The sequence below is a fragment of the Vombatus ursinus genome, unplaced genomic scaffold (assembly GCF_900497805.2).
Source record: "Vombatus ursinus unplaced genomic scaffold, bare-nosed wombat genome assembly UNPS02010193.1, whole genome shotgun sequence".
Lineage (NCBI taxonomy): Eukaryota > Metazoa > Chordata > Mammalia > Diprotodontia > Vombatidae > Vombatus > Vombatus ursinus.
In genome coordinates, this window is record NW_020949971.1 from 5,053,690 (window position 1) to 5,069,261 (window position 15,572).

Below are 15,572 nucleotides of genomic sequence, written 5' to 3' on the forward strand. Positions count from 1 at the left end.
GGGAAAAAGGGAGAGAGGGAGTGTCTCAGGTGTCTCTGAGAACTCCTAGGGATGAGCTGGTTGGTTCCATGTCCCTACTCCACCTCTCCCCCCACCCAAACATAAAATGTGCAGGCACCCTCAGCATCTGCCAGGGGTGTGGCCCTCTAGGTCCTTGGGGGTGGCCTTTTGACTGGGTCCAAGTTTTACAAAGCAAATCCTTTTATTAAGGGGATTTGTTCTATGGAGTTTGGATTTAGTCAAAGGGCCGCACTTGAGGACCTAAAGGACCACATGTGGCCTTGAGGCTGCAAGTTCTCCACCCCGATAGTGCTTGAAACAACAATGTCTCCTGAACCCTTCCAGATCTATACCTCAGGAACAGTTTCACAAGAAAAGAATCCTTGCCCAGAAGTCAGCATAAATGGCTTATGATCCACACAGGTGTACAGGGGTCACCAGGTAGATTTATGTTAAAGGCCAAGGGTCCAAGTATATCCAGTGCCCCCCCTCACTAACACCTGCATTATAAGACTCTCTTGTTTATGGGGGGGTTGAGTTTTGGGGATTCTTTTATATACCTGATGTTCTTGGTGTTACATCATGGAAGCATTGATTTAAACCCAGAAGAGACTTGGCAGGTCATCTGCTCCAACCCTTTCCTTTCTGAAGCAGGAAAAGGAGACTCAGAGAGGTCAAATTACATTCACCAAATCACATCATACAAGAAATAGGATCCAGCTTCCCAATGCAGAGAACTTCCCACTACAAAACTCTGTTTTTCACATTGGCAGGGGATTGCAAGCCAACATTCCCTCCCTGGAATTCTTAGTATCCTGGAAAACAACAACAACACAGATCTCTAGCTGGAGGTTTGTGGACCCCAAAGGGGCTGAATCCTCTTTTCTGTCTGATATCTCAGCAACAAAATTATCCCAAGAAGTGCCTCCTAAGAAAACTTTTGACTCTTAGAAAACTGTGCATTTTGGGCTCTCCTGGAATGTAGGTTAATTGTTTTCTGTTAATTGACTCACTGGAGAAGAGAAGATATTCCCTGGTAATGGATCTCTGTCAAAATCCCAGCCTATCCCAATGAACCAACAGACTGACATGCTTTAAGCATTCTGACTGAGGGCATTGCATGGGAATGAATCTGAACCTAAGAAAATTTCAAGGACCGGTTTGCCAATTAGCCAGACCTCCTGGGCTTAGACGGAAAACTGGAACTTTTACAAGTTCATGCTCTGAGAGATTTCCCCTATGATTCAGGACTTGCTCATGCCATCCTTCACTTATTCCTTGTCTTCCCAGTTCTTCCAAATTATACCTACTTAAATGTTGGGGGTGGGGGAAAGAAAGCGAGAGAAACCTTAGAATTAGAGCTAGAAGGAATTTTAGAAATTATCTAGTTCAGATGAAGACCTTGGGGCCCAGAGAAGGAAAGTAATGTGCCCAAGCTCACCCAGGGGGAAAATTATTATTTTTAACTATTTTTATTATTAATTTCTATAATCCTTTATAAATATCATCTCATTTTATGCTCACAACAAGCCTGGGAGGGAAGTTGCTGTTATTATCCCCATTTTACATGTGAAGAAAGTGAGTCACAGGAAGGTAAATGAGTGACAGGTATTTGAGGCTGGATTTGAATTTAGGTCTGCTCACTCCAAGTCCAATGCCCTTTCTGTAGGAATGAAAACTAGAAAGAATCAAGAAGCAGAGGGTGATCAACAGTGTCAAAAACTGAAGAGAAGTCAAGGAGAATGAGGATTGAGAAAAGATAATTGGTTTGGGCAAATAAGAGACCATTCAGAACTTTGGAGAGAGGGAGCCATGAGAGGTTTGAAGAGGGATGAAGAAAGGTTTGGAAGAGCTGCTGTGGAGGGTAGGATAGTGAGTTGATAAGGGAGGTATAGTAGGATTGCCAGGCAGCAGTGAGGGCCCAGTTGTGTAATGAGTCTTTGTAGTGGACCCAGTCAGAATGGTGTGTAATTTTCTTCATCTTCATTCAGTAACTCATGGGCAGGAGTGAACGTATCAAATGATGGCAGTGATCCAAGGCTGAGGCTTGGCTGGGTATAATTGGCTATGATATGGTAAAGGCACTAAAGATTCAAGAGAAGATATTGTAAAATTGAACTGTTGCATCAAGGGGTCAAGATGGGGAAAAGAGGAGAGAGAGGTTAGTGCAGGGAAGATGGCTTGGGAGAGAATTGAGGGGTCAAGGGATTAGAGGTGATGGTATGGCTGCCAAGGAGGGTTTTGTAAGGGAAGGCAAAGGAAGAGGTAGGAAGCCAATAGAGTGTGGTTGAATAATCCTTGAATTGTCAAATTTGCCTTTCCTCTGCCAAGCTCTCTGCTGACCTCCAGTCTTGCATCTCCAGCCACCTTGCAGACCTCCCCACTAGGTATCCAGCGCACATCTCAAACTCAACAGGTCCAAAACAGAACTCATTGTCATTCTCCCTAAGCCCTCCCTGCTAGCTTCCCTATTATTGTACAGGGCAGTGCCACCCTCCCAGTCCCTCAGGTTCACAAGCTAGAAGTCATGTTGGATCCCTCACTATCTCTTACCGTCCCCCCACCCCAATATCCAAATTGTTGCCAATGCCTATGGATTTCACCTTTGCAAGAGTTCTCAAATAAGCCCTCTTCTCTCCTCTGCCACTGCCACACCCCAAGTGCATCCCTGATCACCTCACTACTGGGCTAATACAATACTGCTGCTAAGTCTGCCTGCCTGTTTCTTCTCACTACCATCTATCCTCCATTCAGCCACTAAGGTAATTTTCCTAAAAGACGGGTCTAACCATGTCACCCTATCCTTCCCACTCAATAAACCCCAATGGTTCCCTTGTGCCCCCCAGGATCAAATACAAAATACTCTGCTTGGTATTCAAAGACCTTCATAGCCTAGCCTTCTCCTGTCTTTTTAGTCTTCTTACACCTTATTCCCCACCACCTAGTCTACGTCCAGTGACTCCTGGAAATTTCTGAATAAGACACTGAATAAGACTTAAGACACTGAAGACTTAAGACACAGTGTCTTAAGACTTTTCTTAAGTCCCAACTAAAATCCCACCCACCTTTTTTATAGGAAGCCTTTCCCAGCTCCTCTTAATTCCCTCTGTTAATGATTTCCCATTTAGCCTGTATAAAGCTCACCTGTATACATTTGTTTGCATATTGTCTCTCTCATTAGATTGTCAGTTTCCTGAGGGCAAGGCCTGTCTCTTGCCTCTTTTTGTATCCCCAGCACTTAGCACAGTGCCAGCGCATACTAGTGAGAGAAGATAGACATATGTGAACAAAGGCTTGCTTGCTGTGTCCCAATAAATCATGATAAATCCCAGGCTCCCCATCTCCCAGATTGACTCTTGACTGCACCACCCACCCTGTGTTTGCCTTGGGGATCCTTCCCAGAGCAGCTTTCTCAGTAGAGTTAGTGTGAATGCCAGCAAGCTTCGGTTGAAGCCACACGCAACGAGAGGGCTCTCTGCATTTTAGGAGAAACAGGCCATTCTGGGTATGGAGCCCCAGCACCCAGGCACTGGCTCTGACTCACAATTGTTCCATCCATTGTTACAGATAAGCTTTGCCTGATTCACACTTAAGTTTTTCAAACCCAAAGAAAGAAGGCAGAGTCAAAGTCAATGATGTTGGTTAAAAACCTGCCTCTGACACTGTCTTCTTGTCTGACTTTTGAACAAATAGCTATGATAATACAACCTAAAATAAATAAATGTAATGAAAAGAGTTCTGGCTATGGAGTCAGGTGACCTAGGCTCATATCCTGCCTCTGAAGCTTATTACCTGTGTGACCTTGGGCAAGTCACTATAACAATGCAGCCTAAAGAAAATAGAATTAGGAAGGAAGGAAGGAAGAATGCATATTATATAGTGTGTGTGTGTGTGTGTGTGTGTACACATACACATATATGAGAGAACTGCTTCTGAAGTTAAACAACTTAGCTTCCCATTTGGCCTAAAAAGGTTAGTATTCATGTGACCTTGGGCTAGTCACTTAATGTCCTCAGCCTCAGTTTCTTAACCTGTAAAATGAGATGGCTAAATTAGATGACGTTTTGGCTTCCTAAATCTATAATAATGTGGCCAAATTTAGTGTATGTCTTTGAAAACCCAAAACTTGGAAGAGTTTGTTAAGCATCTTTTACCACTTGTAGAATGCCTGCTTTGGACAAGAACAGCCATTTATCTGTTATCCTAGATTTTAGTTGTACCCCTCCCCCACCCCCAAGCTATCCTCTGCTGGTACAGTCAGGTGTGCCAGAAGTGAGATCCTGTTCAGGCCATAGCCTTCCTTGGCAATAAGTCTGCCAGCACGACTGGACCTCTGAGAAGGAATTCCATGGTATTTTCACAATGGCCCTGCTGATCACAACATCTAATCCTCCACCAAGTCAGGGGAAAGTTTCAAAAAAAAGACTCAAATATTTCTGCAGCAACTTGTCTTTTCAGTTGAGCTAAAGGTGGGTAAGAGAGGTAATTGGTGGATCGCATTTCATTCCTTTGGGATATTCACATTCCATCAGCCCCTGCAGTTGATGGAAAAGCTCCCTCCCCTGAAACATGCATGAATCCTTATTGTTTGTCACATCAATAGTGGTTTTCATGTTTATAGGAAGGCTTTCAAATCTCAAGGATGGTGGTGTACTTTAGAAAGGACAAGGGGAGGGCACTCAGGGGAGAGAAGATGGCAGCAGCAGCAAAGGCCGTGAACAGCATCATGGAGAGTTTTGTGGCCACAATGGCTAATGGGATGAACCTCCAGCCTTCCCTTGAAGAAGAGTCATGAGCATAGTCTGAGAGCAGTGAGAAGCCCAATACTGAGACCATGACATCCAAGAACTATTACTTCAACTCCTTTAAAAAAAACTTAATTTATTTTTGTTACATTTTAAGTTCTGAACTGTCTCTCTCCCTCCCTTCCCACCCTGCACTAGAGAAGGCCACCATTCGACAGATACATAAATATATGTAAAGTCATACTATATATACTTCTATTTATCAGTTCTTTCACTGGAGGTGGACAGCATCTTTCTTTGAAGTTGATTTGAGTATTTATAATACTCAGAGTAACTTGGAAATTCACAATTACTCTTCAAACAATGTTATTTGGTTTTGCTTATTTCACTCTTCATTATTTCATGCAAATGGTTTTATGTTTTTTTAATCAGTCAGCTCATCATTTCTTACAGTATAATCATACTCCATCATATTGCTTTGACTATTATGCCCACCTTGAGACTCATGAGGATATGCTTAAGGAGGAAGGGCAGACACTCACTGCAATTCCGTGTTCCGTAATCAGCACCTGTTCAAGGACAAGGTGGTGCTAGACGTGAGTTCAGAGACTGGCATCTTCTGCATGTCTGTGACTAAGGTCGGGGGCCCAAAAGCGCATTTGAGATTGAGTGCACCAGCATTTCTGACTAGGCTGTCAAGATCATGAAGGCCATCTGAGTGACCCTAGGCAAGTCACTTAATCCCATTGCTTAGACAAAAAAAAAAAAAGAAAAGAAAAGAAATCATCTGGACTAATCCCCTCATTTTAGGGGGCATCTAGGTGGTGCAGTGGATAGAGCACCGGCCCTGAAGTCAGGAGGACCTGAGTTCAAATCTGGCCTCAGACCAAACACTTGACACTTACTAGCTGTGTGACCCTGGGTAAGTCACTTAACCCCAATTGCCTAAAAACAAACAAACAAAAGATTGTCAAGGCCAACAAGCTTGCGGTGACCAGCATCAAGGGGAAAGGGAAGGAAACAGAGCTGCCCATGGACAAGGTGGATGTAATCACCAGTGAGTGGACAGGATACTGCCTCTTCTATGAATCCATGCTCAACATTGTCCTACATGCCCAAGACAAGAGGCTGGCCTCTGTTGGACTCATCTTCCCTGACTGGACAATACTGTCTGTGAGTACCATCAAGGGCCAGCAATATAAAGGCTATAAGATTAGCTGGTGGGAGAATGTCTGTGGCTTTGATATGGCCTATATCAAGGACGTAGCCATCAAGGAGCCTCTCATTGATGTGGTTGGCCCCAAGCAGCTGGTGACCAATACCTGACTCATCAAGGAGGTGAATATCTACACAGTGCATGTGGACAACCTGACCTTCACCTCCACCTTCTGTCTGCAAGTGAAGAGAACGATTATGTCTATGCCCTGATTGACTACTTCAACGATGAGTTCACATGCTGTCACAAGTTCACTGGCTTCTCCACCAGCCCTGAGTCTCCTTACACACACTGGAAGCAAATAATCTTCTACATGAAGGATTACTTCACCATGAAGATGGATGAGGAGATCTTTGGCACCATTGGCATGTGGTCCAATGCCAAGAACAATTGAAACCTTGACATCAATTTGGACTTCAAAGGAAACTGTGTGAGCTCCCCCGCACTCAGGGTGAGCTGAGCTGGCCCAGCAGACTGATCCCTGGGCCCCTGCCCCAGCTGGGGCACCTGGGCTATGCCTCCTGCCTCGGCCAGCCCACTCCACATGGAACTGGCCACCACCTTGGGCCCCATCCTTCCCTGGGGTCTGATGGTTTGGAGGCCCCTAGCCCTTTCCCCTCATCCTTTTTCTCCACTCCCAAGCCTTGCTTCCTCCTAGTGGGTGAGTGAGAGGGGCCCAGGAATGACATTGTGATTGTGTTTTTCACAACTTATATTTTTCTATGGTTGCATTCATGACAATAGACCATCAGCCACAGGGTACAGGGGAGCAGAGAGGCTCAGAATAGTTTCAGGACCTGGCAGAATTTTTTTTCTCCCAAAATGGTGGGAAAGGTAGAAAATTAAGGAGAAACAATGTAAGGAAGGGATTCAGAGGGAGAGGACCAGAAGAGATGTGAGAGGGAAGGAAGAGGAGAAGAAAGCTGAGGACAGGCTAAAAATCTTTCCATGGAATTTATACTGAAATGTAAAAAACAAAATAAACTACGTCTGTGATATTTGTCGCAAAATGAATTATAATAATGTGATTTTAAATTTAATTTAATGTGATTAATTTTAAAAATTTACATTCTTTAAAAACACTGAGCTCGCATTCACATTGCAATAAGTAGTAGTGAGACACGACCTCACAAATTATACATATGTTTTTGAAAATTGCAACAAATTTGTAAAGTAATATATTTCAAATAAAATCCAAAATGCAGCTGCTGTTTGCTTTTCACTGGAAGGCAACCTTTTAAATTTTTTATGTTTGACATGAGATCTTGTTTATTTGGAAACCAAGAAAGTACAGTTAGAATTCATTTTAAAATAAATTGCATTGTTTTGTAACATATTTTTGTAGGCCACTTAACATTTTGTAAAGAGAGAATAAAAAAACCGAAAACATTTTATAATAAGATAAAATTGTACTTTTAAGTACCAAATTGCAGCTTTATTCACAAAAAGTTATTTTAAAAAAATAATCCTGAAATCATTTGTCACCTATATAGTTGTACTATGTAATGACTTGTCTGACTGACTTTTCCCCAAGTCCCAGTCAGGGACCTTGTACCCTCCTTCTACTTCTCATCCTCCTTTTATATTTTGTCTTTCCCCATTAGATTGTAAACTCATTGAGCGCAGGGATTGTCTTTCTTTTTGCATAGGGTCTGGCAGATAGTAGAAGCTAAATAAATGTTTATTGGTGATATATCGATTATTTGAAAAGTTGAGACTGCACAGCAGATGAGATGGCATTGTCGTATTGCCAAAGTACAGAAGCGAATGTTTGTGTGGTTGTGGAACATGAAATATACATACATACATATAGTAAAGAATTAAATTGAAGTATAATTACATTTTTCTCAATTTAATTAATAGTTCTTTGGTTCAGTCTATATTTACAGGTAACTGACAGAATTTTATATATCATTATTTTCTTTTCAATGTGCCAGTTTTACCATTGATGTCAAAAACAATGAGGAAATCATGATACCAATGAGAAAGACATGGCATGAGCCACATAGGCAGGCCCCAGGCCCCTTCCATAATAAAAGGTCCTAATAATTTTGTGCTTCCTTCCTCCTACCCTTTTGGGCTCTGGAAAAGAGTGTTGGATTTGGAATTCCCAAAGGTGGGTTTGAATGAGATCTGATTCTTTGCTCCCTGGGCAACTCTGTGTACTTTCTCTCTCTGGGGATCTGTTTTCTCATCCTTAAAATGAAGAGATTGGGTGAAATTATTTTCTAGCTCCTAATCCTGTGATCTTAAGGACATACTTAGACCCTGACTTAATGCACAGCCAGAGGAGGCTGTTACTGTGGTATTAAATTTCGACCTTTTGCTACTTCTTGGATAACAATTTGAAGTCAATTAAAACGTTATAATGGCAGTCAGCAGTGGGTCCTACATGCATACATGAAACCACTGGAATCGTACTTTAGCCTCTGTATCCCAAGCATCTAGCATAGTGCTTGGCACATAGTAGGTGCTTACTGAATACTTCCTTAATAAATGAATGAAAGCCATTATCATCATTAAATTGGAATAGGCACTCTGGTCCCTAATTGAATAGATGAATGATTTTTGTTGAGCAGGAGATTTAGGTAAGTGGTGGGTCTGGTGGGATCTTGTAACAGCCCCTGGCACACGTCCAAAATGGATGGTTAGTGAATATTTCATGGAGTGGATGAGTGAAAAATAGAGATATTCCAGGGGAAAACACTGCAGGCCCAGCAAGTAAAAGGAGAGAAATGAAAAGGAGGAGAATTGCAAGGTGGTGGAGTGAGAACTGAAGACAAATGTCACCTTTTTCAGTCTAGGGCTGAGCCTGTATGAACTGAACCAAAGACTGCAGCATGGGTAGAGTGAATGCTAAGACCCTGGAGAAGTGGCTTTAAATCTCCTCTCAGTCACTTCCTAGCTGTGTGATTTAGGAGGGAGTCACTTAATCTAAGAAGAGAAGAGTTAGAGGCAGCCCAGAGTGCTCACGTGTGCCTGTAATCCCAGCTATTGGGAAGGTTGAGCCTGATCTGGATCTTTGAAGCGTGAGAGTGCTGGACGGCAGTGCACTAAACCGAAGGGTTCAGTGTCCGTACTAAGTCCTAGCATAAATATGGTGACCCCTGTTGTGTGTGTGGTTTTGGTGGGGGAGTGGCACCATGTTGCCTAAAGAAGGGCAAATGAGCCCAGATAGGAAATGGAGCAGGCCAAAGTTTCCATGCTGATTGGTAGTGGGATCAGGTCTTTTAATAGCTCCAATATTTTCATCCTGGTTGAGATAGAGACACCTGGTCTCAAAAAGAAAAAAATAGAGGTAGAAGGGTCCTCAGAGGTCATCAGGTGCAACACACTTAATTCTCAGAACAAAAAACTAAGCCCAGTTGGGGAAATAACTTACCTAAGGTTGGATAGCTGGTAAATAGCAGCCTAGATTTAAATGTAATTCCTCTGCCTCAAAAACAAACAAACAGGATAGAGCACCAGCCCTGAATTCAGGAGGACCTGAGTTCAAATCCAGCCTCAGACACATAACACTTACTAGCTATGTGACCCTGGGCAAGTCACTTAACCCCCTTGCCCAACCAAAAAGAAAACAAACAAACAAAAAACCCACATCCCCAGACCCTATTCTTTGCACTCTGCTACATTCTTCTACTAATCTCAGGCACAAATGTGGGGGGATGTACCTTTATGTACCTGATGTCAGGGTCTGTTATCTATGACTTTATGATAAACCCTGAAGAGATGTCTCTAAATACATCAGAGATCTTAAGTGTTTACGAATGATAATCACACACACACACACACACACACACAACAACACAGAAGCAGCATAGTTTCATAAAGTACATGTCTGGTGCCCTAATCTGATTCCCTCATTTAACACTTACTAGACTTATATTGAACAACAATGTAAACATAGTTGAAAGTGTTTAATAAAGTCACTTGTGCCAGTCTGGTAGTTAAGATAGAGAGATGTGGGGTGGATGATTTTTAAAGTTGGTTGCATTTGGAATTGGTTCAATGGTTGGACCCAAAGATAATTCATCAATGGCTGATTCAAACTTGGAAGGACACCTCTAGGGGAATGTCCCAGGGATCGATCCTTGGCTGAATGCTGTGTAATAGTTTTATTAATATCTTCAATGAAGATATAGATGGCATCCTAATAAAATTTACAGATGACAAAAAGTTGAGTTGAATTTTGCGACACAGCCTAATGGGGATAAACGTAAATTCCTGTTCTAGTTCCAAAAAATCAACTTCATGATTACAAGATGGGAAAAGAGTAATGGACAAAAGTTTATATGACTAATATGCCATCTTCAAATTTTTATTATTTATTTTTAACATTCATTTAAAAATTTTTTGAGTTCTGAATTCTCTCACTCCATCCCACCCATTGAGAAGGCATAGAGTGCTCCAGCCTCTGTGGTGCTCATGTAGTATTATTTAGTTCAGTTTTCAAGGAGGGACCAAAAGGAGGTTCTGTGACATAATGGGCGCACCAATGGACTCAGAGTCAGAAGAACTAGGCCTAAGTCCGTGCTCTGCCACTCATTAGCAGTTTGGCCTCAAATAAATCATTTCCCCTCCCTGGGCCTCAGTTTCTCTTCTGTAAAACGGTAGTGTAGAATTTAACTAAATACATGGCCTCTAAGTTAATTTCTTGTTCAAAATCCTATGGTCCAGTGAAATATGGAGTCTACTAAGAACTGGAGACACTGTTCATGATGTGTCCAAAGGCATGCAGTGATTCATTCACTCCAACACACTGAATTTTTTTCATTAATTTTTTAATGTTTATTATTCCTTTTTGTTTTATATCACATTAATTTCTGAATAAATTATTCCCTCCCCACAGCCTAAAGAAGCATGCCTCGCATTTTAGAAAAAAATTCTGCATATCTGACCAACATATTACCTATGGCTGACAGCATTGGAAATATGCTATACCCATAGTCCCCCACCTCCGCATAGAAAGAGCATTTCGTCGTCTCATCTCTGGGGTCATACTTGGTCATTCTAATTACATAATATCTAGCTTGGTACTGTGACTCAGTGTTTTCTTCCATTTACATTGTTATACTCAGTATGCATGTTCCTTCCTTGGATACGTTTGATTCATTCTGCATGGGTTCATATAATTTTTCCAATGACTTCCTGAAGTCTTGATAGTCATCATTTTGTATGCACCATGATGTGTTTAACCATCCCAATCAACAGGCATCTAAGGTCTTAATTCCAGTTCTTTGCTACCAAAGTAGCTCTATGATTATTTTAATTTATATAATACTATTTTTAAATTGTATTTAATCTGATTAGAGTACTTTTCTAGCATGTGGTTTGAGGTGGTTTTAAAATATGATTAATTTGTTAATTATTTTACTAATAATAAGCCATCATTGGTAAAAAAAAAATCCAACTTGGTTGAAATGAATAATATGGGCAAGGTTATAATATTGTACTCTTTTGATCAAATTCTGTTTAAAATGTTGGAAACACTATTCTTTATTGATTTTTATCTATGGTTCTCCTATTGTTTTTTTAATTTATCATTCCCAGTTGGGGATTGAGACTTTTTTTCCTTGAATGAAGTTTGGCATAATGTTTTCTTTCTTGTTTTGGGGGGAATAATTTGTATGGCATAAGAATTCATTGGTTTTTAAACTTTTGGTAGAGTTGACCCATATGTTCTTCTGGATCCAGTCTCTTCCCTGTTCAGTCTCTTATCACCTTTTTCAGTTTCTTCTTGTGTGCTGTCTTCATCCATTAGATTGTAAGCTCCTTGAGGGTAAATTGTTTTTCTTTTTTGTCTTTGCATCCCCAGTGCTTAGCACAGTGCCTGGCTTGTAGAAGACACTTGATAAATGGTCATTAACTGACTGATTGACTGAAATACGAAGTTTGGTTGGCACTTATTTCTGTATAATAGGTTCCGATAACTTTTTTACTTTTGTTATTGTGCTTTTGCTTTGCTCATTGTTTACGTTAGTATTCTCATTAATGTAATTTTCCTGCCTCATTTTAATCAATTAATCTAAATATTTATCAACCCTGTTAATCTTTTTTTTTAAACAAGCTTTCAGCTCTGGATACCAATTCCATAATTTTTTGTTTCCTCTTTTTATCTATTTCTCCTTTAATTTTCAAGATTATTTTGGCATTTTTCAAAAATTTGGTTTCCTGATTTGTAATTGCACCTTGAGCTGATTCATCCTCTTTTTTCCTAATTCGTTAGTGTATGTTCTCAAAGAAATGTATTTCTTTCCGTTGAAGACTCATACATCCCTACAATTTTGGTGTATTTGTCATTGTTAACATTCTCTCACATAGTTACTAATTGTTTCTTCTTTCATCCTCTCATTAGTCAGGGTGTCATCTTTAAGTCTTCATTTAGGTCTAAATCTTTTGTTAGTGTTCTCTGTATTAATTTTCTATTTTTCTATTGTTATGATCTAGAAAGCATAAATCTGTATAGATATATGTAATATATAATATATTTTATATGTATATTACCTATACACATATTCTTTAATGTTCCCATTAAGGAAGTACCAAATTCTTTCAGCTCTAAGTTATTTGACAGTTTATACAGGTCTACATTTTCCCTTTTGGAAATCTTTCAATTAAATTTGTACAGCTCTGTGAAAGAATTCTCCTATGATTATCATGCTACTGTCTAGGTCTTTTGTAATTCAGTTAACTTTTTCTTTGTGAATTTAGATGCTCTGCCATTCAACATATATGTATAAATATGTATTTATTTATTTGTGCGTGTTTATTCATTTTAATCCATTGTCTGAGTGTTTTTGTAAAGCATAATGACCTCATTATTTTAAGGATGAATTCAGAGGTTCAGTGAGGTGAGTGCCCTGCTCAAGGTAGTAAGTAGAAGAACTAGGTTTTGAACTCAGATTCTGTACCTCCAAATCCAGACCTCCCCTCACTCACTCACCTCAGAGGAACATGGTGAATCAGTAGTACCCAAGACAGTGTCTGTGAAGTATTATTACAATGTCCCATCTCCATTGTGATCCATCACAATGAATACTGTCCCCTTCAAAAAGAACATCATAGCTGCTAGATAGACTTATCCAAACACGTCATCATAACTGAAGATGTGTTCATTACTCATTCTGCTTTGGGCACTGCCTCCTAAGCCCAGGCATACTCTTTTGCCTCAGTGGCCATGCACATTCCTCTACTGAGGATGGCTTTGATTTTCTGAAATAAAACCCACAAGTGGAGTCGGCTACCTCAAGAGGTCATAGAGTCTGACTCATTAGATGAGTATAATCAAGGCTGAAAGACCAATTGTTCTGATACTTCTAAGTTCAGTTACGACTGGCTTAGTTGGTCTCTTGAGTTCCCTGAGACACTTGGATTCAATGCAGTTAGATCCAGCAAAGAAAGTGGGCAATCCATAGCTCTTGGAGGGTAAAAATAAGACATAATTAGGGTCAAGAAATGGCTCTGCAATAGGAAAGGGGACCTAGCATAGACCTCGCCCACCCCCCTCTGCTATGTCTCTTTGTTACCTTCCATAAAAATAAAAATTGAGATTACCACCACCCCAAATCACCTTTCCCTATAGTTGGCACCACTGTGTAGCTCAGACCCAGAGGATTAAATAGGGTGCACTGGGGGATGGTCATAGGGAGGAAGGTTTGGCTCATTGCAACGACAAACTTTCTTTAAATGAATTAGCCAGAAAAAGAATGAACTTGTCATGTGACCCTCCCTCAGAAAGTAAAAGATCACTTGTTGGAGATTTAATGGAATATTCTTATGCAGCTCCTGAGGTCTCTTCTGATTCTCAGATCCTGTGATGCTATGATTGTGTGTATGTCCCATAATCTGTTTCTTTAAAAAGCTATGGAAGAGACATCCCCCAACATTTTTTGAGTAGTGAGATATCATTTGAATTCTTGGCCAATTTTTAAAAAATTTTTTTTATTCCGAGGAAATGGCATTGAAAGAGACTAAGGTTATCTAGATGGGTAAATCTTGGTATGCCTAGTTTTAAAATAAATATACAAGCCCTCATTCTTTTTTTACCCATAGTACATGTTAAATTTGGGAGAAATAAAAGCAATTTCTTTATACAGAGCATAGATATGTAACTTGAAGAAAGCTCACAGATTATCTGTCAAATTCATCCATTTTACAGATGTATAAACTAAGACTCAGAGAGAGAAAGTGAATTGTCCAAGGCCATATAGCACATTTGTTATAGAACAGGAGATAAAGCCCTGTTCTACTAGATTCCATTTCAGTCCTCCTCCCATTCCCCTACTCATCTATCGTCCCGTTCTGCCCACTATGTCCTAGGGCTATATGCCCCAGGGCTATATGCCCCGCACATTTGTTGTTGTTGTTCAAGTGTGTAGTCATTTCTGACTCTATATGACCCCATGGATTTTGTTCATGGGGTTTTCGTGGCAAAGATATAGGAGTGGTTTGCCATTTCCTTCTCCAGTGTTTCCTCATTTCACAGATGAGGAACTGAGGCAAATAGGGGTTAAATGACTTGCCCAAGGTCACACAGCTAGCAAATGTCTGAGACCAGATTTGAGCTCTGGAAAGTGAGTATTCCTGACTCCAGGCCCACCAGGCTATTCACAGCCCCACCCACTTGCCCCACCTGGTACACAGTAGGTACTTAATAATGCTTGTTCATTGTTGAGTGATTTATTGCTTGATTCTTGCCCCAGACCTCTGGTGCTGCTTCCAGCTTGGATTGAGCTTAAACTTCTGAATTATTTGAAAAGGAAAAGGAAGGGAAGAACATGGAAGGCCAGAAGTTTGAGTGTTGTTTTAATTACAGAAAGGAAACCAAGGTTAGTCTGCCAAGATTTCTACCACTAGAGTTTGTCAAGGTTCAATAAAATCCAGAAAACTGCTGCTTTGAGAGGCCTGTCTTAGCTCTAGTGCCTGCCTCTGCTCTAGGCCCATCCCCTTCCCCTGCCTCTGTTCTGGGTCTGTCCCTTCCCCTGCCTCTGTTCTGGGTCTGTCCCATCCCCTGCCTCTGCTCTGGACCCATCCCCTTCCCCTGCCTCTGCTCTGGACCCATCCCTCCTCCTGCCTCTGTTCTGGGTCTGTCCCATCCCCTGCCTCTGCTCTGGGCCCATCCCTTCCCCTGCCTCTGCTCTGGACCAGCTGGTGTTCAATCATTTCAGTCATGTCCAACTTCATGATCCATTTGAGGTTCTCTTGGCAAAGATACTGGAGTAGTTTGCCATGTCTTTCTCCAGATCGTTTTACAGATGAGGAAACTGAGGCAAACAGGGTTAAGTGACTTGCCCGGGGACACAGAGCTAGTGTCTGAGGTCAAACCCGAACTCGGGTCCTCCTGACCCCAGACCAGGTTCTCTATCCACAGAGCCACCTAGCTGACCATCAATTAGCACAGACAAAAGCTTGCTGGAACTAGGGTGTGCCAAAGCCAAGTGCATCCTCTCACAGGACCCGGAGTGAGAACACCCTTCAAGAACAACAATAAGTCACAGCAATGGAACAACAGGGTGTTTTGGTGAAACTTGAAAGCGCTTTCAAGTCCAGCAGGACTTCGGTTTGGACAAACGTCTGAGCGCACGACGAGACAACGTCCAGACGGGGGCGTG

At 41.2% G+C, this 15,572-nt stretch overlaps 1 pseudogene; it reads left to right on the forward strand.

The window, feature by feature from the left end:
- The first annotated feature begins 4,834 nt into the window (after positions 1-4,834).
- LOC114036964 lies at positions 4,835-6,630 on the forward strand (annotated as a pseudogene).
- Positions 6,631-15,572: the final 8,942 nt, after the last annotated feature.